The sequence below is a fragment of the Puma concolor genome, chromosome E1 (assembly GCF_028749965.1).
Source record: "Puma concolor isolate L17-30 chromosome E1, mPumCon1.1.hap2, whole genome shotgun sequence".
Classification (NCBI taxonomy): Eukaryota; Metazoa; Chordata; class Mammalia; order Carnivora; family Felidae; genus Puma; species Puma concolor.
In genome coordinates this window covers 30,889,886-30,913,476 of record NC_141680.1, presented here as the reverse complement: position 1 = coordinate 30,913,476, position 23,591 = coordinate 30,889,886, and the positions used below count along the sequence as shown (strand labels likewise).

General features: G+C 50.3%; 1 protein-coding gene across 11 annotated transcripts in view; it reads left to right on the top strand.

Annotated features, from left to right (window-relative positions):
• The window catches only part of MSI2 (musashi RNA binding protein 2), a 393,915-nt gene that overhangs the window by 110,904 nt on the left and 259,420 nt on the right, over window positions 1-23,591 (top strand). The gene's annotated exons all lie outside the window — the stretch shown is intronic.

Here is a 23,591-nt window from a genome sequence, read left to right as displayed (position 1 = left end):
AGTAGGCATAAGTGGCAATTAGGACTTGACCAGACAGTCAGTTCAGGTCCAGATCCAGCCCTTGAACTTGTATTGCAGTATTTGTCACGAAGCCTTTAACTTACTAAATATTTTTTTTCCCCTGAGCTTTTTCTGAGATTTCCTTTGTCCTATTGAGGAAACCCTGCATTCCCTCTCAAAATCCAAAATTTAGAAAGATGTTTAGTCTCTGATGTATCAAGGAAACCACTTAACATTTACTGTATACACTGTTGACATTTGGGAAGTGCTTTAGGCAAGATGGCAAACAGAACACGGATCCTACATGCTACTGGAATAGTCATCTTGGTTTCCATGTCTTCAGTGTCTCTGCTGGGACTTCGTGTCACTCCTGGAAATCCCTCATACAGATGGGACATCATTCTTTGCTGTTGTTGGCCATTGTCTGCTTTTGGTGTGACAGCTGAGTGCCTAGTGTTTACAGCCCTGACTCAAGGACATCCAGCATGATGAAATTGGAAATGAGGCACATGGGAGAGGAAGGAAGGGAGTAATGGATAGAGGGTCAGAATTCAGAGAGTAATGATATGCACTATTTAGCCATCAGAAGATTTAAGTCCCTGGCAACAGGTGATCAGCAACCTTCTCAGGCCTTGAGCTGGTCAGGTGGGTCAGCAACTCTTACTCAACATTCTGCTTGGTGGTGTAGAGCAAGGGGCAAGGAGAGGAAACCTAGGAGAGATATAATACTGTCTCCAGAGGACCTTACTTTTCTATGCAGGTGGGTAAGCGCTTTTCAGGTGGCCTTTCCTTGGGTGGCAGTGGAAGCCTCTGCTGACCATGAGTGACATCTTCCAGACAGGCCTCTTCCTCATCAGGAATGTTATGCGGGCGCCTTGCTGTTTTCAGTTTTCTCCTTGCATTTCTCAACTTCCCGGGCACGGGCCCTCCTTGCCCTGTGTCTTCTAAGGATGGATGGCTTGGTGTTAAAGGCGTTCTGCACTGTGTTCATCCATACGTGGGGCTGGGGGACTGTGGGGAGCTTGCAGCTGGGGAGAGTCACATACACGTCAGTATGGTTTTTGGACTGGATTGGGTGGTTTTCAGCTCTGTTAGGCATCTGGCTTTGGGCACGTGATTTAACACCTGGAAACCTCAGTGTCCTCAGCTGTGAAATGGGGATGATGAGGAACCTTCGTTCATTGAATTGCTGGGAGAATTACATGGAGTAATGCCCTTAAAATGCTTGGCCCAGAGTTGGCTTGTGGGCGAAAGGCAAGGTGTCACGTGCTCCCTCCGACTCCACTGCTTTGGGGAAGGGCGGGGACTCTCAACCACTCTTGGCACCGGAGTAAACAGGAATCCAGCTCTGGATTCTTGATGCTGGGATCCACCGCCTGGACATGATACCCCTTCCCTCTGCTGGCTCCTTCCCTTTCCACTCTGCTTTTCTTCGTCTTGCCTGCATCCCTTGTTCCATTCCTTTCCCGTCCTTCCCCCGTCTCTGTTTTTCCAGAATTTGTAGTGTGCTTGATAAAAAATGGCACCCAGTCATTGCGTTCTTGGCAGAGAAGATGGGACACACCGCCAACAGTGTCCACAAGAGGGTGTGTAGACGAATGGGTGAGGGGTGTTGACTGTGGAAACACGTTGCTGGGACTCATGTTCTAGTTCTTCCCTTTACTCTGGACCTCAGTCTCTTTCATCCGCAACAGGGAGGTAACGATGGTTCCCACCTTGTAGAGTTGTGGCGGGCATTAGATATGTCGCTGTGTGTCAGGTGCTTCTGGCAGTGCCTGACACGCAGCGATGAGCCGGTCATACTGGCGATGATGAACGTGTGTCAGCGTGACTTTGTCCCATCCTCCTGCATGGGACTTCCATGAGGAGCGAAGGCAGTGCTCCGGAGCAAGAAAAAAGGCACCGAAGCCAATCCGAGCAAGTGTGCTTGGGGGCCCCTGGGTACAGCAGCCCGGTGGGACTAGGGAGCCTGGCGGGAATGGGGAGCTGCTGTAGGGAACGAAGAGGGGATGAATGTAGAGGTGGGGGTGGCCACGTTCCCCTTCCTCCTTCTTTCTCCCTTCCGCGCGGGTGGCCCTTAGAGCTCAAGGGCCAAGCCCCGTTTGCCGCTTCTTGCCCTGCCTGCCCAAGAGCGACAGGCTGAGCCAGGCTGACCTGCCCTGAAGCCTGCCCTCACCTGCCTGCTCTAATTAGACGGTACGTGGTTCCCTTATCTTCTCCAGAGAAGATTTCTCTTTTGGTGGTCGGCCATTGACGCCAGTGTGGGATTAGCGTTCTTCCTCCCATTCCCCGCCTCGGGCCCTGGTATAGGATGTCTGAGATAGAGAAATCACATGTTTGTGCAACTGCCGGGTGAGCTGCTTGGCGAGTCTGTGGGACTGGTACGTCCGCCGCATTTTCAAGTGGACAGAGCACTTTTACATGTAGTCACTTGTACAGTGGTGCTGTAAATATCGGGGACGTTACCCCATTTCATAGATCGGGAAACTGAGGCTCAAAGAGCCGGAGTGTCCGGGTCAGGGTCAAACAGCCAGCAGGCAGCGGAGCTGGGAGCCAAATGCAGGTCTGGACCCAGTTCATTGCTGTGTCGTCTGGGCCAGGCAAGAGCCCCCTTAGACTTGTTTATCAATAAGGCTCTACTGTTGCTTCCGTTCGGTGCAACAAATGTGCTCTGACATGACGAGTCGGCCTCTTCGGTGCCACCCGACCGCAAAATACCACTTTTTCCACCAGCCAGCGCTCAGGTCCCTTCCCCTAGGTAGGGAGTCACTGAAAGGCACACATAGTCAAATGCATCAAGAATGGGCATGTGAGATCTTGGCCTCTCTGTGACCCTGTGTTCTGGAGATAAAGAAACCTCCAGCCGGTGAATTCACCTATGGTCCAGATTTTAGTATGTGATTTTTCATTCCACATAAGTTTTAGGTGACAGAAAGCAGACCACTGAGGCCCATCTTTGTTTTCCTAAACCCCTTGAAGAGCGGTCTCTTTATGAGCAGCCGGTTGGTGAAGCATTAACATTTCAGAAATAGTGTCCTAACCTTTTGGGCAAATGGTGGCCTCTCATCTGCTTACCACAATCAAGAATTTCTGCCTTTTGCCTTATGACACGTTGGCTGCTAAAACCTACATGTGAATGAGAGCTGCTTTCCCTTCAACTCCCCTTCCTCTCTCCCAAGGGAGGGAAAGTACATGCATGGTCAATCTAGGTATCGTTTTGACCCATAAGTGCCTTCCTGAAGGTGCTTGGGATAGAGTCAGAGAGGAAGGAATTGGCCAAGCCTGATCTCAGGAATTAGCCTGACAGTCTTTGACTTGAATCAGGGAGCCCTGTTCTCCATGGCGCTTGCTTAGAAATGCTCCTGGTCTGTTACATCACCCCCTGGTGTTGCATCACTGTGGCCGGCTCCCGAGTTGGAATTCTGTATCTGCGAAAGGGCAGGACTCTGGGGTGGTGACTGGCCGAGGATCCCGTGCAGTTCAGCCCAGCCAGTACTTGTGGAGGACCGACTGTGCTCAAGCATTAGGCCCTTCATCTTGGCAGGAATTGGAAGTCATCTTCTTACCACACCTCTGGTTCTCTGGCTTCTGCAAATGGCAGAATTTGGAGAGAAATGCATTCATTTCTCTTCCTGCTTTCCATCACTCAAAAACACTGCAAAGCTAATTTGTTTAGATGAGGAGGGCAGAGAAGAGCCTCGCTCTACATAAAGAGCCCTTGTCCTGTCGCTGATCCTGCCCCACGGGCTGAGGCATCAAAGGAATACCTTACGTAGGTCCTTTCTTAGCTTCTTACTTTAGCCTCCCAGGTGTAGGGGTGTTGGTGTGTCAAGCTTTGAGAATGGGTCCTTTGGAGAGAAGGTTCCAGAGTGAGCCAGCCTTTCCGTGAGAATGGATGGCCATACCGCACACCGAATGCCCCTCTCCCTGACTGTGCCGTGGACTTGGAGCAAGTGGGAATGTAAAATGAGAGGAAGCTGCCTTCTCCCGTCACCACTTGGGCCCACCATGTTACCTGTGCGAGTGGCTGGCCCCATATGATGGGTTGCGTGTCCCCGTGATGAGCTGCGGGCCCACAGTCTGACATTCCTCCGGTGGGCTTCAGCCACAGACTTTTCATCTTGCTTTCTGCACACCCGTCCCGAGTGGTTCCTTTACTCTTGAGCCCCTCAGCGGACATACCCACCCCCACCCCCTTCAGCACGAAACCCTGCCGCCCTCACTCACGTGTTTGTTCTCCTGGATGGCGTCGCTCCCCTGTCGCCCCACTTCTCCTGGCTTCTGGGTGCCCGTGTTTTGAGAATAAAGTAGGAAAACCACCGCCTGTGTCTACTCCTAACTCTGCCTTCGCCAAACCTTCCTCTGTCTCCAAGTTCAGTCCTCCCTCCCGCCCATCCTGGGCTGGGGGCGATGATGTTTCAGCTGTTACTTTACAGAAGGGTGTCTTTATTCAATTTGACTGTTACTATTATGTGGTGGAGCATTCAATAAAAGTCGTGATTTATGAGATGTGTGTGGCTATGGTTGTTTATTCATTTTCTTTCTTTCTTCTTCCTCCTCCTTCTCTTCTACTTTTTCTTCTTTTTTTTTTTTTTTCTGCTTTGTCATCTATCAGGGAGAAAAAAGCCAGGCCTGATAATTTCTTGGCACATCCTGTGTTCACTTCAGAATGTCAGCTGTCGGCCTGTCAGGAAGTTACTTCTCGGACTGGGTTCTCCCTCCTTTTACTTCTTGCCACAGTCCCCACCGTACACAGGCAGAGGCCCTGCTCCGTCCTGCATGCTGGCGATAAGGGGACGGCTGGACGCTGCGGAGAGAGGAGCGTGGCCCCCCGTGTGGCCCTCGGCCTCCCACGCTCCTCAGCGGCTCTGTGTCCAGCGCTCTGTCAGCTCTTGATTGCTTAATAGGAAGAGGCAGGCAGGGTCCTTTCAGGAGGTTTCCAGAAGTTTCTTTGTTCTTGAATACAGCACCCCCAATCCTCTTAGTCTTTTTTGGCCTGGCCACTTTAGAAATCCTTTCCTTTTTCTTTTCTGTAAAGTATGTGCATGCTAGATAAAAGGCTCTTGAATAGCGGGCCTAGCATATTGGATATTGGCTGCTGAAAATAGGCTAATTGGAGATAGAAGCAAGTTGTCACAAAGGTGCCTGTGGTGGGGGGTGGGGAGGAGGACGATCCCCTGTAAAAATGCCAGGTTGACTTTTTCCACCTCTCCCCTCCTCCTGCTTTTATTATTAGCTGTTTGCCGAAATGCATCCGAGCCTTTGTGGAGCCTTACAATAGCATTAACCAAGTTGTGCCCTGAATCCTAAGCACCTGGTTAAGGCCTCATTCTGTGTCTGGAACTGTTCCACGCTGAGCCCCCAGAGTGTGCATAAATAAGTCTTTAACCCACAGTGGGTGGCCTGGGAGGGGCCAGGAAAGCTGGCCTGCTGAACTTGAACAGGCTGTGGACCCCTTGCTTTGAAAGCGGCTGCTTCTGAGGCCAGGCTTGAATTTCGGTTGGGAGTGGTGTGCCAGTGCCCGCAGGGCAGGAACTTGGAAGGGCCCCCCTGTTTCTGGCCCGATGGCAGTGAGCGTGAAGTGGGAGCAAGCTGAGGAGCGCACAGGCATCCACCAGGCTGACGGGTGCAGGATCTAGTCAACGGGGAGGTTTTCAGACTTTGAGTGGGCGAAACACGGTGGCCTCGGAGGGTGGTGTGTGAGCCCCCTCTCACGAACACCAAAAGAACGGGGGTCTTGCCTTCTAGTTGCTTGCACTCTAAGGGGCGTTATGCTTCTGTGAGCACCCTAGATGCTTTGAATTTGAATGTTCTGTCACCCCTGAGGGTCATCGGTTGCCTAGCCGCGTACCTGCCGCTGCCACGCGTCTGTCCCTTTGTTTCTCTCTCTGCCGCCATCTTCCACCAGGGCCTCTCATCTGGTTTCATTGTGGCTTTGTCTCTGGCGGTGCCTCCCTGCTGTCCTCCCCACTCTGTACTTGCACGTATCCTGTTTCCCACTGTCCCCGGCCCAGCCCAGCCATCTGCCTGGGATTCCAGCCTCACCTGGGCCCTTCCAGCCTCGTGTCACACAGGTCCCCACGCACCTGTGCTCCAGGCACCGTGCCCCTGGAGCCCCTCTGCATGCAGACCTTCTCTCTCTAGGCTTCTGGAACAGCCTCCCACTTTTGGGTAGAAAACCCGACTTGGTTTTCAAGGTCCTCTCAAGTATCTCTGTCCCTGCCTTGAAGCCTCTCCTGCTGTTGCTTTCCCCCCAGGCAGTGACCTCTGTCCCCTTTCAAACCTGTAGCCTTCTTCAGTTCCCTCAGACCGGTTAGCATATCTTTTCTCCTGGTCCTCCTTGTTCTTGTCCCCTGGGCCCCACTAGAGGGTTAGACGTCGAGGGCAAGGACTGTCTATGTCACTGCTGTCCAGTAGAACGAAGGAGATTCACATTCTGCACTACCCAGTGCCTCTGGCCGCTGAGCATTGGAAATGGGGCTCGTGTAACTGAGGAGCTGAATTGTTAATGACACTTTATTTTAGTTAAATTTAAGTAGCCACACGTGGCTAGTGGCTATCATGTTGGACCTTACACGTGTGTATCTTGCATATCTTGGTATTTCCAGAGGCTCCAGCCCCGTGCATAGGTACATAGCTATGTGAGCTGTGTGTTTTGCCTGTTTTCCATGCAATTTGATTTTTAAGTTAGATTCAATGGATTACACACTTGAGCACCACTGATGCTTTGGGGGATACAAAGATGAATAAATATGGTCTCTTCCTGCAAGGAACTTGAACCTCATGGGTAAATATCTAGTGAGAATGGGAAGCAGAATGACATAGAGTGCCACTGTTTGGGAGCAGTTTACATCCTCTGCAGGTGTAGAGAAAGAAGTCATTCGTGGTGACTGAAGGGAGACGGGACACTTTAGGATGTTCATTCATTCATTCGTTCATTCAACAAGTACTTACTGAATGTCCCATGTGACCCAGGCACTGGGAAAGTGTCAGCGAACAAAACAGACAAAATCCCTGACCTCATGAAGCTTGCATTCCAGCGGGAGGGAGACGGACTGTAAATAACATAAGTAAATCAGAGGGTGTGTTAGAGTATAAGCTGGGAGGAGGTCTGGGGGTGCTGGGGTGTGTGTGGGGGCGGGGGGATTGTCGCAGTTCTTAAATAGGTTGGGCAAGGAAGGCCTAGTGGAGAAGGTGGCATTTGAGCAAAGACATTTGGGCTGAGGTGTGAAGGGAGTCCTGGGTGCGGGGCGGCTCGAATGAAGGCTTGAGGACGTGGAGGTGCGTGCCCTGCTCAGAGCTATGTGGCTGCAGGGTGGTGTGGGGAGAGCTTGGGAGGTGGGGCTGCCAGGGTAGTTTAGAACCTGGGAACAAAGGTTGAAACCTTGAAGACTGTGCCGACCATCTTCAGCGTCTCTGCAGATGTCCTGTCTCCCTGATTAAAATATCAGCCCGCACCCCCCCTACCCCCCAGCCCCGCAAGGACAGTGGTTCAAGTTCTTTTAATTTCTCTTCCCACAAGGTTTCATTCCAAGTAGCTGCTCAGAAATTGTGTTAAGGGACAGTGAAAACTAAGGCAAATCTCCTGTGATGAGATTTTGCAAAAGGAAGGGCCTGATAAGATCAGGTCTTTCCTCTGGGTTAATTGTACAGCAGACTCTTATTGTGTTTCTAGGTCTATCTTTGTGCAGAAGGAGTCTTCTGCAGGGTCCCTGCAGGTGGCCCAGGCCCTTTGTTTTCACACATTCCTTTGGCCTCGACCATCTTTGGGACACGGAGAAGGTTTGGGGGAGCCAGGGCCTATGAGCAACGGGGAAAGAGTGGACGACCAAGCGGGCCTTTAGAGGAAGAGGGTTTGTGGCCTGGGAGAGGTATGCTACATTTTCCAGCAATGACTTGACTTGTCTCTGGGTGTCCAGACTGGCCGGCTGGATGGGAAGTGAGCTATCCTGAGCTGCAGGGCGGCTTAGAGAATGAGTGTGCAAGATGATCATGGTTTCAAATGTATCCTGAGTATTAAATCCAGGTTTTGCACAGGAAGACAAGAGAGAGGGCCTTTGGTGAGGGCAAGAAAGGGCTTTTAAAACAGATGGCTGTTGTAAGATGGCCTCTTGGAACTATTGATATTTACAATGGTAGCAAATATAAAAACCGTTTCTCTCTAGAAAAAAACCCTGACTTCTTGAGGCTTCTACCTTTCTAAAGGCAAAGTTGACCCCAGCAAGCGTATAGCGGTGTACCTTGGGGTAGTTCTCCCGTTCGTGGGTAAATCTTCAGTGCCAGTTGCCATCTGCAGTAAGGTTTTCCCCCAGATGAATAGTCAAAACTAACGACAGACTGCCAAGTCACTCCAGGGCTTGGCACACCCTTGGGCCCCCGTGGGAGCTGCTCACGGGGCAGCGTGGAGTTTGCTGTTGGGCTACACATACCACTGGTCCTGCACGTACTGAGATTGGTCATGGACGGTGTGTGCCTGGAGGAGGTCTGGATCCAGTGAATTCCTCCTTACCTTCCTAAACATCTTTATGAAACCTCCTTATGTTGTTGGACACCTTTGACCATTCCCTTCCATTTGAAACGCCCTAACTTTGGTGTAATGGTCATTATTGCTCTGTATCAAATTACCCCTGAATTTAGCAGCCTCGAGCAGCTATTTTATCAATGCTCAGGGAGTTAACTGGGTCAGGAATTTGGACAGGGCACAGCAGGATTGTTGGTTTCTGGTTTGCCGTGTTTAGGACCTCAGCTGGGAAGACTTCAATGTTGATGGTGGTCTGTTAGCAATGGGCTGGAATTATCTGAAGGCTTGTTCACTCATATGTCTGGTGCCTGGGCAGGGATGGCTCCAAGAATGGAGTTCCAACGATGTGGTCTGTCTGTGTGACTGGGCTTCCTTACAACATGGCAGCTTTGGGGTAGCTGGACATCTTACTCCATGACTCAGGACTCCAAGGGTGCATGGTCCAGCGAACAAGCCGGAAGCTGCAGCACCTTTTGTCTCCCAGCTCTGGAGGTACACACCATCTATTCGGCTGTATTCTACTGGCTGGAACAGTCACAGGCTGACTCATAGTCAAGGGAAGGGGCATAGCCCAAGGGGTCATATGCCATAGTTGGTGAGACCGTTTTTCCTTGCTTCTCTACTGGTTCTTCGGGTTTCCAAAAGATGTTGGGATTCCACCTAGTGCATTCACTCTGGGTCATCTGCCCTGATTTTCTCCTGAACTCCAGGACAGGTACACAAAATTGTCTTCTGGGCACCGTGAATTTAATGTGCTCAAACTGAACGCATTTATCCTTCCCCTGCAAACTTGCCTCTCCTGCATCCCTTATCTCAGTTGGTGACTTCCTCTTCCCCATCTCTGCATCTGGCCCTTTACCCAGGGCTGATAATTTTGTCTCCTTCTCTCTCTTAAATCTCTTCCTGCTTTGTTATGCAAAAGGTCCTTGCTTTAGTTCAAGGTCCCTTCATCTCGGGCTATTACGATAAGCTTCTAACCGTTCTTATAGTCTCTATTTGCAAATGCTCCAGTCTGTCTTCTACAGGGTGACTTATCTAAAACACAAAGCTGGCCATGTTATTCCTTGGCTTAAAATCGTTGACCCTTTGTCTAAAGGACGAAGGTTAGTCTCCTCGATTGTTGTCTACAAGACTCTTTGTGATCTAACCCTTGCCTCTGTCCTTATCTCCCATCAGACTCTCTTTTCCACTTGATTTCTGGTAATGCCAAACTTTTAGTGCCTGAAACGGTGATATTTTATGCTGCTGTGACTCTGCCTGCTTTTCTCCCGTCTTCTTGGAACACTCCTGCTCATCCTTTGAAACCCTAGTTAGGCATTTCCTCTTTGAAGCCTTCTCTGACTCTCCTGACAGAGTTTACCGTTGATCCCTCTTGTCTTTTTTGCTTACTTCTGCCGTTGTGTGTTTTTGTCAGGCCCCCGTGACAGCTCTAAGTGAAATCGTTGAGGTTGGGCTGGTGGGAGCTAGGTGGTCATTAATGTCCGGTGTCGAATGGAATTAATCAGGGGCTGGTGATACAGACCCTGGATGTTGTCATTGAATCTGTGATTGCTGGGTGTTCCAAGCCCTTCCCAATTTGGCATGGCTTTTTGAATGGTTTCATATCCAGAGTCATTGATTGCCCTTCTTATATATAAAGATGCCTCTAACAGATCACCAGCTCTGTGTGTCTCAGTAGTAAGGGGAAGGCTTCTCTGCCCCAGTCCAGCAGGACCCTCCAGTGCAGCAATCTGTCTGTTCTTGAATGTCTGCTCTTGAAGAGAACTTCGGCCAGCTCTTCTTAGGAACGAAGCCTTTGATCTCATTGTGCCACAAGAAGTGCTCGGAATTGGGGCGCCTGGGTGGCGCAGTCGGTTAAGCGTCCGACTTCAGCCAGGTCACGATCTCGCGGTCGGGGAGTTCGAGCCCCGCGTCAGGCTCTGGGCTGATGGCTCAGAGCCTGGAGCCTGTTTCCGATTCTGTGTCTCCCTCTCTCTCTGCCCCTCCCCCGTTCATGCTCTGTCTCTCTCTGTCCCAAAAAAAATAAATAAAAACGTTGAAAAAAAAAAAAATTTAAAAAAAAAGAAGTGCTCGGAATTACCCACGGGGAAAGAAGGGAGACCAGGTGGTGCTCGGGGACCTGGAATCATCCAGAGGCTGGGAAATTGAGGGCAGGAAATATTCATTCCCTCCTTTATTTAGCCCATATTTATTGTGTGCCTACTGTATGCCAGGCAGTCTTCTAGGTGCTAGGTATACGCTGGTGAACTAAACAGACAAAAGTCCTTAACTTCAGGAAGCTTCCATTCTGGGGGTTGATGGACCATGGTCCTCCCATATAAGGCTTCCATTCCGGCTTGAGGGAGGGGGTTGGGGAGTCGTCCTGACCACAGGGGATTGGCTAGCTCAGTACCTTTTTCATAGCAGGCACTGAACAAATGTTTGTGGAGGGGAATGAATGAGTGTTGTTGGACAAATGAGGTTTAACTGGGCAGATTGTTCTTCCTTGAGGGAAGGGAACTAGATTTTATTAAGCGCTTGCCAGGTGCAGAGCAATTTTCCCATAGAAGACCCTGGTCTTCCAGGATGAAGTGCCCTTCCGAGAGACCGTGTGCCATTTGCTGGGCCGTGTGGCTGATTTGACAGCTCTCCAGAGTGAACTACGAAATGAGCCCTCCACATTTTGGCTGACAGCTACAGGTCCCCAGTTACCTCTTTGCCTCAATAAACATCCAGCCCAGACCAGTTAGCTGGGTTGGGCACGCTGGGGAACATATCTTTTTCTTTCTCTCTTTTCCATTGTTTGGTTGGCCTAGCGCAAGGGTTTTAAATAGAACAGACAACATGACTATAAAACATCTGTAACACTACACATTTAGTAAAGTTCCTGGCAGACTGCGTTCAGTTTGACTGGTGATGTTTTTGCTGCGAATGTTGTTTCCTCCCTCCACCCCTCGCTTGTCCCTCTGGAAAATAAAGTTTTCTGTTATGTGAGGATTTATAGAAATATGTTCCTGGCAGGAGGAGAGCACAGACATATTAGGATATGGGTGTAGCAGAGAAATATTACCTCTGAGGCATGGTCAGTTTTATCTCTTACAGAGAATGACCTTCCTGTGTGGAATAGTCTGTTACTCTTGGTAGGGTAAGGGGCTGTCTGGGGCAAGGCAGATAAAGACATTGCTTTGCATTGAGATGGCATCCTTTTTGCTGGAGCATCATCAGCCCTTGGAGAACCGTGGTTGCCCAGGGTCAGCGCTGGAGGTGGGCGGAATCAGAGAGATAAAGAATCGATCGTAATTAGTCATTAGGTTTGCAGAGTATGCTTCATGCCTTTTGCAAGTGCTTTTCTGTCTGTTGTGTAGTCTCTAGGGACAGTCAGGGAAGGTTTGATCCCCACTCACAGCCGCACAGATAAAGGTGAGGTGACAGGTGGGGAGGGGAAGAGGAATTTTTATGTGCCTTTCATTCTGTCCCATGCTAAACACGTTTCACGTGTTAACTCTTTTTAAACAAAAAATTCTTTTAATGTTTATTTATTTTTGAGAAAGAGAGAGAGGAGACAGAGCACAAGCAGGGAGGGGGCAGAGAGAGAGGGAGACACAGAATCCGAAGCAGGCTCCAGGCTCTGAGCTGTCAGCACAGAGCCCGACCCGGGGCTGGAACCCGAGAGCTGTGAGATGGTGACCTGAGCTGAAGTCGGAAGTTTAACCGGCTGAGCCACCCAGGGGCCCACCTGTTAACTCTTTTAATCTCATTTTGTAGAAGGAGAAACCCAGGTTCAGAGAAGCTCAGTCAGGGTCGGGGCCACATAGTACACATGTGATTGAGCTTCCTGGATTGCTTTTCTTTCGACAGTATCACATGGAAGACTCAGGGTGCTGGGGTTGGAACCTGGCCCTCCCATCCGGACTCTCCACATCTGATGCTCTTTTCAGCCACCAAAACCCTGTTGGATTTGGAAAGATCCCCTTCCATCCCTTTAGGGGTAACATTTAATAAATGGCCGAAAGCCTTGCTCATAATTATCTCTGCTTCTCTCTTTCACTGCAAACGATCCTTGGCTCCCCATTTGCCCTCAAAGGAAGTTACTTGTGGCAACTGGCAGGGGCCAGATCAGCACATCCTGGGGGAGGAGGCAGATTTGACTTTCTTTTTCTTGACAAGTAAAATTTATGACCTAACAGATGGCAAAGTGTGTTTCCAAAGACGACCATGCCAAGGGTGCAATGTGCTTATCTCTCCTGATGCCCCCCCCACCTGCCCCCCCCCCCGCCCCCACCTGCCCCAGCCCCGGTGTCTCCGGAATAGTGTAATGGTGGAGCAGGGAGGGACCTTCTGGTGGGAAACTGATCCCAGGCCCACCCTGGGCACTAGGACTGGTGTCTCGGTGCCTTTCTTCTGGTGCTTGCTTTTCTTCTCACTCTTGCCCAGGCCTCCTTGCCAACACCTAGCATTAAATGACCCAGCCCCTCTTTCGCAGCCTGAGCGAAGAGTGGCTTCCCTGTTTCAGCCTCTGGCCTGTGGGGCCTTCCCTGTCCGGCCTGGCCCCTCTCCTCCCTGCATTCCGTTGCCACCTTGGCCGTAGTCGCTCAGGTCCGCTTGCAGCCCTGTGGTGAATGTTGAAGATGTTGCTGCTCCCGCCGGGCAGGTCCTTCTCCCCTTTCTGTCCTGGCTCCCAGCTGCTGACCTTCAGGCCTCAAGTCCTGCCCATCCCTGTGCTCCCAAAGCCCCACCTTGCTACCGTAACACAGCCTCTTACTTGACAGGAAGCATCTTCAGAGCAGACTTCACATGCACAGAGCCTGGCACAATGATTGGCACACAGTAGGTTCTCAAAACACCTTTGATGACAGAATGAATGAATGAGGATGTCTTGCCACCAGGGATCGTTCTCTACAGTGTCTTCTTATACCCTTTGGTCTCTGTTGTCCCTCTCCTGTAGTTCAGCAGTCATCTTTTGAGAACCTACTATGCGCCAGGAAGTTCACACACTTCCGTCTTGCGGGGCCTATCGCGGCTCTGGGGCATGTAGCTATTGCCCCCACTTTACACATGGCTTGCCTACAATTACACTAAGGAAGTGGCTGAGTTGGGACTCAAGCCAGTGCTCCCAGCTTCCAGCAGCTTCTCCTTAGAGCCCTGCCGGCACAGTAGAATCTTCTGGAGAGTGTTTAAAAACTACCCAGGCCTCACCGCGGACCAATGAGATCGGCATCCCGAGGGCGGGGCCGGTATCGCTAGGTTTACAAGACACCCCGGGAGATTCTGAGGCGCTGCTGGGTCGAGCACCCGGTGCTACCTGCAGCCTGGCCCAGCTCCGTGGATTAGGTGAAACTTGCTCATCAAGAACTGATTGCCGTGCATCTAAAATATGCTAATGAAGGTAATCAAGGCTAAGGGTTAAGGCTGCCATTTGTTCCTTTCAAGAAATCAACTGGAGGGTTTGGGGGATGGGCTGCCTTGGCTTCAGAGCCTGCCTGCCAGCAAAGTTTTTAATGCTTTCCCTCCTAAGAAGAGCTGTGTAGTTGTTGCTGTCATGTCTCACCGGGGTGGGTTCTAGAAGTTTCTCTGTCTCGGGCAGTCCTTCCCAGAATGCAGAATGCAGAGTACCCTCCGAAGCTTGCTTTTCCTCAACCAAGCATCTGACCGTGCTTTCTGACGTGGCTCTTCAGCCTGTCCCTAGAGGTTTCCGAAGCGCCCTGTGGAGGAGGCAGGGCTCCCTGAGGCGGCCGGGCGAGGAGTGGGTGTTTACTTCTGGTTCCAGCAAACTTGGAAGCACCGAACTTCTGTGGAGAAAAAAACGTCTCTCTGGTGGTTGCTACCCGGGTGACCTGAGATGTTTTAGGGAGGGAGCAGTTTGGGAAGTAGGAAGGGGTGCGCCGAACACATCCCCCCGGGGCCTCGAGACGGGCCTCGGGCGCCTCTTGGCCTGCACGTAGGCACCAGGGAGGCTGGAGCTGGAGAGAAACCCCGAGAAGGGTTCGTGTTAGAGGCCTGGGCTCCGAGGCCAGGCTTTCCTTCCTGCCCTTCTTGGAGGGTGTAGGAACTCCTGTGGGCGGCCTTCTTGGAGTTCTAATTCCACATTTGCTGCCTTAGTTTATGTTACCCAGGCCAGGCTTTTAGGCCCATTTTTCAGGGCGATATGTGAGGACCAGAACTGTTAAGAGAGTTGACCTAATCTCATCTCACCCACCAGGGTGGTTATTTCGTCTGCCTCCGTCTACACAGGTGTGCCTGAAAATGCAAGCAGGTGGACAGAGAGAACATGTTTGAAAGTTATTGTCGTTGTTTCGTTTGGAGCACTGCCATAGGCCAGATCACCTTGGACCTCTGCTTTAGCCGTGGGGCCCCCTGACCATCGGCGTCAGCTTTTCCAGGGCCCTGCCCCTCAGTGAGGCATCCTCCAGGTCTTCAGGAGAATTCTGCCAGACTCCACGGTGGGAGTGACAGGCACCCGTGGAAGGAACCGCGTTCACACCAGCCATCCTGGCTGGCCCTTCTTCCCCACCTCTTTCTGAGGTTTATTAAGAATCTGCATTGGCTGCCTTGCTGGGACTTTGGAGGCGCCTCTTTGGTATGCAGAAATGCATGGCTTCCTTGCAAATTCAGTAACAGTAAAGGGTACTTACTTAATTTCGCTTAATACCGCTGCTGTAAAAGATTATGGGTTTTAATTGCATCTACGTATCGGCAATCATTACAACACTGGAGAGTGTTGTCGGGGCCTCCCGTGACTCACTCTGTGGCTAGTATTCGGGGGTGGGGGCTCCAAGAAGGACCGAGTGACCGAGAAACTACCTGTGGATGCGGAACAGCTTGGGTGCCTGGGATTGGGGTGATGGCCAGCCAGCCACCTCGCTCAGCAGCAGTTGACGTGTGGCTCGTGATCCTTAATTTCCTGTCACTTCCCAGGCAACACTCCATCTCTGCCCCTTTTTCTCTTACCTCCCGGAGCCCCCGGTCGGAGTGCTCCGTCTAGGATATTACTCTCTGATACCAATCTGTAGACAGGTCACCCAAGCGGGCTGAAGCTTTTCCCCCTAAGGGTAAGAGGAAGTAGTATTTTTAAATTAGCCTCGGAGGGAGCCAGGCAGAACACCCCGAGCTGGAGGTGGGGAGGCCGCTGGAGCAGGCTGATCATTTCATTACAAGATCACGTTCTCCTTTAGGTGAGTTACTGTTGTTTTAATCAGAGGTAATGTTGTAACCTATGTTGGATAATTGTGTGTAAATTATATTCCGGCCCCATATAGATGAAGGCTATTTTTTTTTTTTCCTTCCAATTTTAAAGCTATTTAGGGGGAGTGCCAAATGGTAGCGTGAACCCTACTGGTCTCCGGCTAATAGCTGTAGATGGGGAGAGAGAGCTCGAGAGAGAGCTCTGAGAAACATTTGGGGTTATATTTATAATTAGTTTCCTCTGAAGTTCAATTAATTTCTGCAGTTGGCAACATCAAATATTGTTACACCTTTGTCCAGTGGTCAACCAGGGGTGAATCAAAGCATGTGGAATTAGCTGGTGGATGAAGCAGCCGGGGAGAGCACACTTTCTTCGGCACTTGGGTTTATTTTAAGCTCTTTTTGCAGTCAGACTCTTGATTTAGGGATCTTTTTGGTCTGTCTTGGACAAGAAAAAAAAAAAAGAACAGCTTTATTGAGATATAATTCATATGCCGTACGATTCACCCATTTAAGAGGCAGCTCAGTGGTTGTTAGTGTAGCACAGATACGTGTGCAATCTCCACAATCAATTTTGGGACCTTATCATCATCTCAGAAAGAAACCCCATATTCTTGATAGCCATCATTGCCCCCTCTCCCGTAGCCCTGAGCAACCACTAATGTACTTCTGTCTCTGTAGCGTCCCCGGTCATGAACCTTCATGCGAACGGAATCCTACACTATGTGTGGCCTTTCATGACTGGCCCCTCTCGCTTAGCGCCATGTTTTCAAGGCTCATCCACGTTGTAGCGTGTGCCAGTATTTCGTTCCTTTTGGTGGCCGAATAATATTCCGTTACATGGATATATCACAACTTAATTCATCCATTCGTCCTTTTAAAACTTTATTTTATTTTACTTTTTTGTTTTTTAACAATATTTATTTTGAGAGAGAGTGAGTGAGCACGCACACGCCAGAGAGTGCGATCCGGGGAGGGGCAGAGAGAGGGGCAGGGAGGGAGTCCCCAGCAGGCTCCACGCTGAGCGTGATGAGTGTGGCCTGCCTTCCGTGGGAGGGCAGGTGTAGACTGTCACACCTGTCGGTGCAGCGTCCTCGTCCTCCATGATGGCGGAGCTTCCACGTGGACTCCGGCTCCACGGTCACCAAGAAAAGGCAAGACCAGGGCTGTAGTGTCCTTCATATCCATTTCTTGGGGCTTCCAGAACAAACTAACACAGCCTGGGTGGATTGAAGCGAAAGAAGTGTCTTCTCCTCCCAGTTCGGGAGTCTAGACATCTTTAATCAGGGCTCGGCAGGGCTCGGTCCTTCTGGAGACCCTGAGGCACCGTCCATGCCTCTCTTCTACGTTCCGGTAGCTACCGGCAACTCTTGGTGTCCCTTGGTTTGTAGCCGTGCCGCTTTATTCTCTGGCTCCATCTTCTCATGGCCTTTCTGTGTCAGGACCCCAGTCATTGGATTTGGGGCCCACCCTATTCCCACGACGATTTCCTTTCAAGATCCTTAACCGATTACATCTGAAAAAGCTCTGTTTCTGAAGAGCTAGGTGGGCCTAGTGGTCGCCCACTAAGGTCTTTCTACACACGTGATTGGAGGATCATTTGGAGAAGATACTGGTACCTGACCTGGGTTCTGGTTTTGTCTGCTGAGTTTTGCCACCGGATTCAGATAGCATGGAGCTGGTAGCAGGAGTGTTAGAGGGAGGAGGGAAGGATGGAAAAAAATACTGGGGGAATTTGGGGATTTTAGAGGGCACGTTCCTCGGAGGAAACTCCCTGTGGAGTGGGGATGTGGAGTTCGGGACTTCGGGGACCCCAGTTAGCCCTTCGATAGCTTCTTTGCCGTACAGAGATTGAGCTTAATTCTCAGATGCAGAGAACCGACACGCAATTGATTATAACGCACAGTTTTATCCTAGAATCTGAAGAACAAAGTGCTCACCAGTTTCAGACGCTGGGATGGAATTGTATAGTATCTGCCGGCATGTCCGTTCTCCCGTGTCACTTCACCTTCCCTTTAACCAACACCTGAGCCACCTTGCCGGGACTTGATTTTTCCATCTGCACAACGGGGGTAACAGGTTTGCAAAATCCTGCCTGGCACCACTGTTCTCTCATCTTCCCTGGGCTGTCTCCCCCTTGGGACTCCCACAGATGAGAGAGCTTCTGTGAACCAGTCCGCGCTCTTGGGCAGTGAAGATGGCTCATGTTTTTAACCAAAGAGGGAATTTGAGCTCTTTGCAGGAACATGGTGATGGCAAGAGCTGACTTAATTTCCTTGGGCTTCTCTCCTACCCATTCAAGCCTCTCCAGAGCCACTTCCTGCCTTTCCATGCATCTGTCCGGATGAGAAACATTTGCAGTTATTGTTGTTTTCCTGTGTGACAACTAATAAATATCTTTGAGGCAAAGCTCTTGGAGCTAAGTGTTCCCCGTCAATCTTATTCTTCAAAGTAATTTTTCTAGTACCCCCACCTTCTACTTTTAACACACACACACACTCTCTCTCTCTCTCTCTCTCTCTCTCTCCTCTCTCTCTCACTCATCTACTTTATCCTCTTTTACAAAAATACAACCAGTGGGTTGGGCGCCTGGGTGGCTCAGTTGGTTGGGCGACCAACTCCAGCTCAGGTCGCGATCTCACAGTTTGTGAGTTCGAGCCCCATGTCGGGCTCTGTGCTGACAGCTCGGAGTCTGGAGCCTGCTTCGGATTCTGTGTCTCCCCCTCTCTCTGCCCCTCCCCTGCTCACTCTCTGTGTCTCTCTGTCTCCCAATAATAAATAAACGTTAAAAAAATTTTTAAAAATACAACCGCTGGCCCCACTCTGAGTGACCATTTCAGATGCAAACCTAGTTTTTTAAAGGGATTTTTTGAAACTTAAAAAAAAAAAAAAAAAGGAGCTCTCTGGTTAGAAGCAGGAAGGTGGAGTGTTCTTTGCAGCTCTGGTTAGCAGCTGGCTTTGGCCAGTTCTGATGTGTAAACAGCAATTTTCCAAACTGGAATGGGTGCTGGGGTTTTCTTTGTGGAGCCAAGAGGTGTGGAGAGCAGTGGTGTTTAGTTAAATTATGGGTCTAGATGCAGAATGTGCAGCAATGATTTGTGAGAGCCTGAATACTCCCCCCACCTCTTGCTACACACACACACACACACACACACACACACACACACACACACACCACTTCCCAGAGTGCCACCCTAGATTATAAAATTAAGGGCATCTGTTGAGGGAGGTGGCTGTCAACAAGGGGTGCAGGGCTCTTGGTGGGTTTCTAGTGTCTCAAAGAGTGGAAAGCATTCGCATACAAAGTGTTTTCTGCAACCCTTCCACCAAAAGCTCCATGGAAAGGACACTTAAGATCACTTGCCTAGTGGATTTTGGAGTGAGCCCTCTCTGGAACAGATGAGTGGCTCGTTCCATTTGGGTGTGCTGTGGGGGCCGCCCGGGGCCGCCTCAGCATTTCGGTATGCGGGGGCCATCTTCCTTTGCTTTGTGTGGTTAAGTACTGTCTTGGTGTGAAGGCTGTGGGTTAGGAAACAGTTACCCGAAGGGCCTGGCACAGGAAGAAAACACGGGTGGCTCTCTCCACTACGGGCAGAGAGGACTTTTTATAATGCAAAGGATTATAGAGTCAGGGAGACTAGTGGGTAACTTGTCCTGCTCGCTGTTGCAGAAGGGGGTTAAAGTTCTGGGGATGCTGATTGGTTCCTGGGGCGAGTAGAAGCCAAGACTAAGGGTCTCGGGACTAGAGAGTTCCCCCAGATGCATACACGCGCACAGGCACGCCCGCGTGCACACTTGGACACAGAAACTTAGATAATCGATGGGAATTTGAGGACCTCCGTTTAGTCCCACTGAGAGCCCAGGCACAACATGCAGCCACATCCCCGTCCAGCCCTCCTCAGTAGGTAGAAGGGAAACAGAGGGAAGAATGTATGATTCTAGAGTCCTCTGCCTGGCTCCAGTGTCCCTCTTCAGAATGCAAATCATCGAGCAGTGCACAGTACATTTAGCAGTGATGCCATCAGGATTCCCAAAGTAAATCACTCCTATTTCCCCCAGTGTGCCCCTAGCGGGAGAGGTCACCGTGCAGAGCCCTGTCGTCCCCTGCCAGCGCCCCCCCCCCCCCCCCCACCAAGCCGTGCCCTCCTCTCCTGAAGCCAAGCCATTGGTGAGCAGCTAACCGATTGTTACACATCTTCCCACTGGCCTTTTCACGTCTGGAGGGTTTTGATTAAACCAGTTTCCTTTTAGTGTTTGCTGAAGAGTGGGATCCATCACTGTATCTGAGCCGGTTCCTGGAGAGGATGTTTTAGTAACTTCGGACACTTTGGCGCAGTGTCTGGGGCCTGGGATTTCTCATCCTTCTAAAAAAAAGTATTTTAAAGACTTTTTTTGGACCGTGCAGATTTATAGCTGGGTGTCTGCCCCAGTGTTTAGGGCTCTGGCTTGATAGGTTTACTGCTGTTGAGCAGCAGTAGAGGGTGTAAGAGGGGACCTTTTCACTCAACCGGTTACTGGGGAATGAACATTCTGTTGACTTCTGTTATTTGGAATGAAGACATGTTACTCGTTTAATTATCTGGGTCCATGTGAACATTTGGAATATAAATAGGGCCTGCTCTGTACCCACCTGGCTCTAAACAATTGTAAATGGGACCATGGGGTTCATTTTATGGAATGCTTCTCCAGAGTTTCTTCAAGTTCAGAACACCATTAGTGCATGTTTGTGGGTCAGATTAGTATTTTTTTTTTTTTCAACGTTTATTTATTTTTGGGACAGAGAGAGACAGAGCATGAACGGGGGAGGGGCAGAGAGAGAGGGAGACACAGAATCGGAAACAGGCTCCAGGCTCTGAGCCATCAGCCCAGAGCCCGACGCGGGGCTCGAACTCATGAACCGCGAGATCGTGACCTGGCCGAAGTCGGACGCTTAACCGACTGTGCCACCCAGGCGCCCCAGATTAGTATTTTTTTATAGATATTTAATTACTTGTAGCTGGGTGGAAAAAAGAAAGAAAGAAAAAAAAAAAGAATGAAAAATCTGAAGTGAAACTATTGGGAGTCCCTGCCCATCCGAAATCACGTAGAGATGCAGGAAAACGGTTTTGAAATTACAGTGGAAGAGAACGGAGGTACCGAGAGTGGATTTATCAAAGATCTTTGTGCAAGGTGTCTTTCTGCCGCACATCTATTCTGAGCTTGAAGGATGAATTTAGTAATTGACTTTGGATTCAGTTACGGTGACCACTTATCTAGCATCTGCCTGGTGTCCTGCTAGACACTTTGGCATATGTTATTTAATTTAGTCCTAATAGGAACCTCGCGTGGTAGGCTAATTATTATATTTCCATTTTATAGTGGATTAAATTACACGTTGTATTGGAACGTGGGCTCCCACACCTAGCACTTCATGTGTCTGTGGAGTGCACCCGTTAGGAAAGGTAGGTGGCAAAAGCTGGCGGTCAGTGAGTGTAGGGAGAGATGTCCATCTGGAGAGGGACTGAGAGTGTCACGGGGAGGTGACCTGCTCCACCGGAGGGAGCAGAGTAAGGTGTCCGGCCGTTAACGAGAGGCTCTTGGAGTTGGTACTGGGTGCGGGTGGGATCTTCGTAGAACGTCTCGTGTGCCTTATCTTCTCTCGTCTCCCGTTCATCTGAAGAGAGCCGAAAAGCGATAAATCACAGCTTTGAACGCACATGCAACCACCGCCTGGCTCTCACAGCCAACAGGAAGTGCGTGGCATTGCTAGGACAATGTCCTCTTAAAATAGTGCAGCAAGTCCACTAGAAGGACGTTCCGGATGGGGCTCAGTCAACGGGCTGTGGTGGCATACGTCCCTTCCAGAAGCCTCTAAGCCAAAGTGTGAGCTCCTTGAAGTCTGAGAGTCTCCTTTCGTGGCCATTGTGCTTCCTGATTGATGGGAGTTTGGGGTTAGGTGGGCCTGGTGGTCCAGGACTTTCACAGTGCAGAGCGTGGGGCCGAAACCTCTGGGGGGCGCTCCTCAGCACACAGCCTGCCACTAACCACTCTGCCACGGCACTCTTATTTCTTTGTTTGTTTATTTATTACATTTATTTGCGGGATGGCACAGGTAGGGGAGAGGCAGAGAGAGGGGGACAGAGGCTCTGAAGCGGGCTCTGCGCCGACAGGCTGACAGCAGCGAGCCCGATGTGGAGCTCGAACTCATGAACTGCTACATCGTGACCTGGGCCAAAGTCAGATGCTCAACCCGCTCTGAGCCACCCAGGTGCTCCGGCCAGGGCACTCTTGTAGGAAACCGTTTGGTTGGTACATTCCCTCGGCCAGTGTGTCTCTGCCTTGGGGACAGTGGGAATCCTGGCAGCCGTGGCCCCCGTATTTAGGCACTCTCCATGGAGTTGTAATAAACATACATGCCACTGTGAATTTTTAAAAACCATTCTGAGCTTTGTCTTGTTCACTTATTTTGGGTTTTCAGTCATGCTTTTATTCACTTTTGAATATTTATTTGAGATAGAGAAAAAAGGCACGTGGAGGAGAGGCAGAAGGAGAAAGAGAGAGAGGGAGAGAATCCCAAGCAGGCTCCTTGCTTAGCGTGGAGTCTGGAGCGGGGCTTGATCGCATGACCCTGGGATCATGACCTGAGCTGAAATCAGTAGTTGGATGCTCAGCTGACTGGGCCACCTAGGTGCCCCTTCAGTCATGCTTTTTTTTTTTTTTTTTTTAACATTTATTTATTTTTGAGACAGAGAGAGAGAGAGCATGAACAGGGGAGGGTCAGAGAAAGAGGGAGACACAGAATCTGAAACAGGCTCCAGGCCCTGAGCTGTCAGCACAGAGCCCGACACGGGGCTTGAACCCACAGACCGCGAGATCATGACCTGAGCCGAAGTCGGCCACTTAACCGACTGAGCCACCCAGGCACCCCTGTCATGCTTTTATTTGAATGGTCTCATCAAACATTTTTCCCTCAGCTTTATCGAGGTACCCCTGACAGAAGTGTGCAAACATTATGATTTGATACACATGTGCATTGTGATAGAATTTCTCCCATCAGGTTAAGACGTTGGGCTTTTACCATACGCAGCCAAATTGGTGAGACCCTGTACCCACTGAGGTTGAACATTTTTTTATTGAACATTTAAATAAAAAATGTTTTATGTCACATTAAAACACACACACACACACACACACACACACACACACACACGCACATACAGTGTAAGCTTGGTGTTCAGAATAACATTTATTTTCTTGTTTCACTTTTGGCGCCTACCTATATCTGGCTCCTTCTCTGAACCGTTTGTATTCTGAAGCTTTTCCCTTTGCATTGGAACTGGTGGAATTCTGAAACACGACCACATGCGTTTGTTTTCGCGTCCACCATTTTGGTGTGGGCTTCCGTGTGCCTGGCTGTGGACTTGGCATCGTGGAGGGTACCGAGAAGAATTGGGAATTCCCAGTCTGGGGGAAAAAGTAACAAAGCTCTAGGTGGGAAGAAGTGGGTGCTGGGACTGGCGGGTGCAGTGTCAGGGTTCTGGAAGAGATAGGGACAGCTTCTGGATGTGGCAACTATATAGATAACTTGCATTTTGGAGAAGGTCGTTGGGTCTCGCGGGATGGTGACAACTTGCCTTGGGAGACTTAGGCATGGGGAAGCATTCCAGGGAGAAGGATTGGTGTGGACAAAGGGTTGGATACCTGTGGATTGGCTGGCCTTGACTGAGTGTAGGGTGAATCAGGGTGGATAATGGCAGAATCTAGAGGGGAAAGGAGAATGAGGCCCAGTGGCCCAATGAGGTCACTTGGAGAGTGACCCTTGAGTGGGAGGTCAGCCTCCGTCTTGTTGGCGCACACAAACCAGCACCCGGGACGGCTCCATGTAGACAGCCCGCCCGTACGTTTGAATGATGTATCAGTTTCTTCTCGA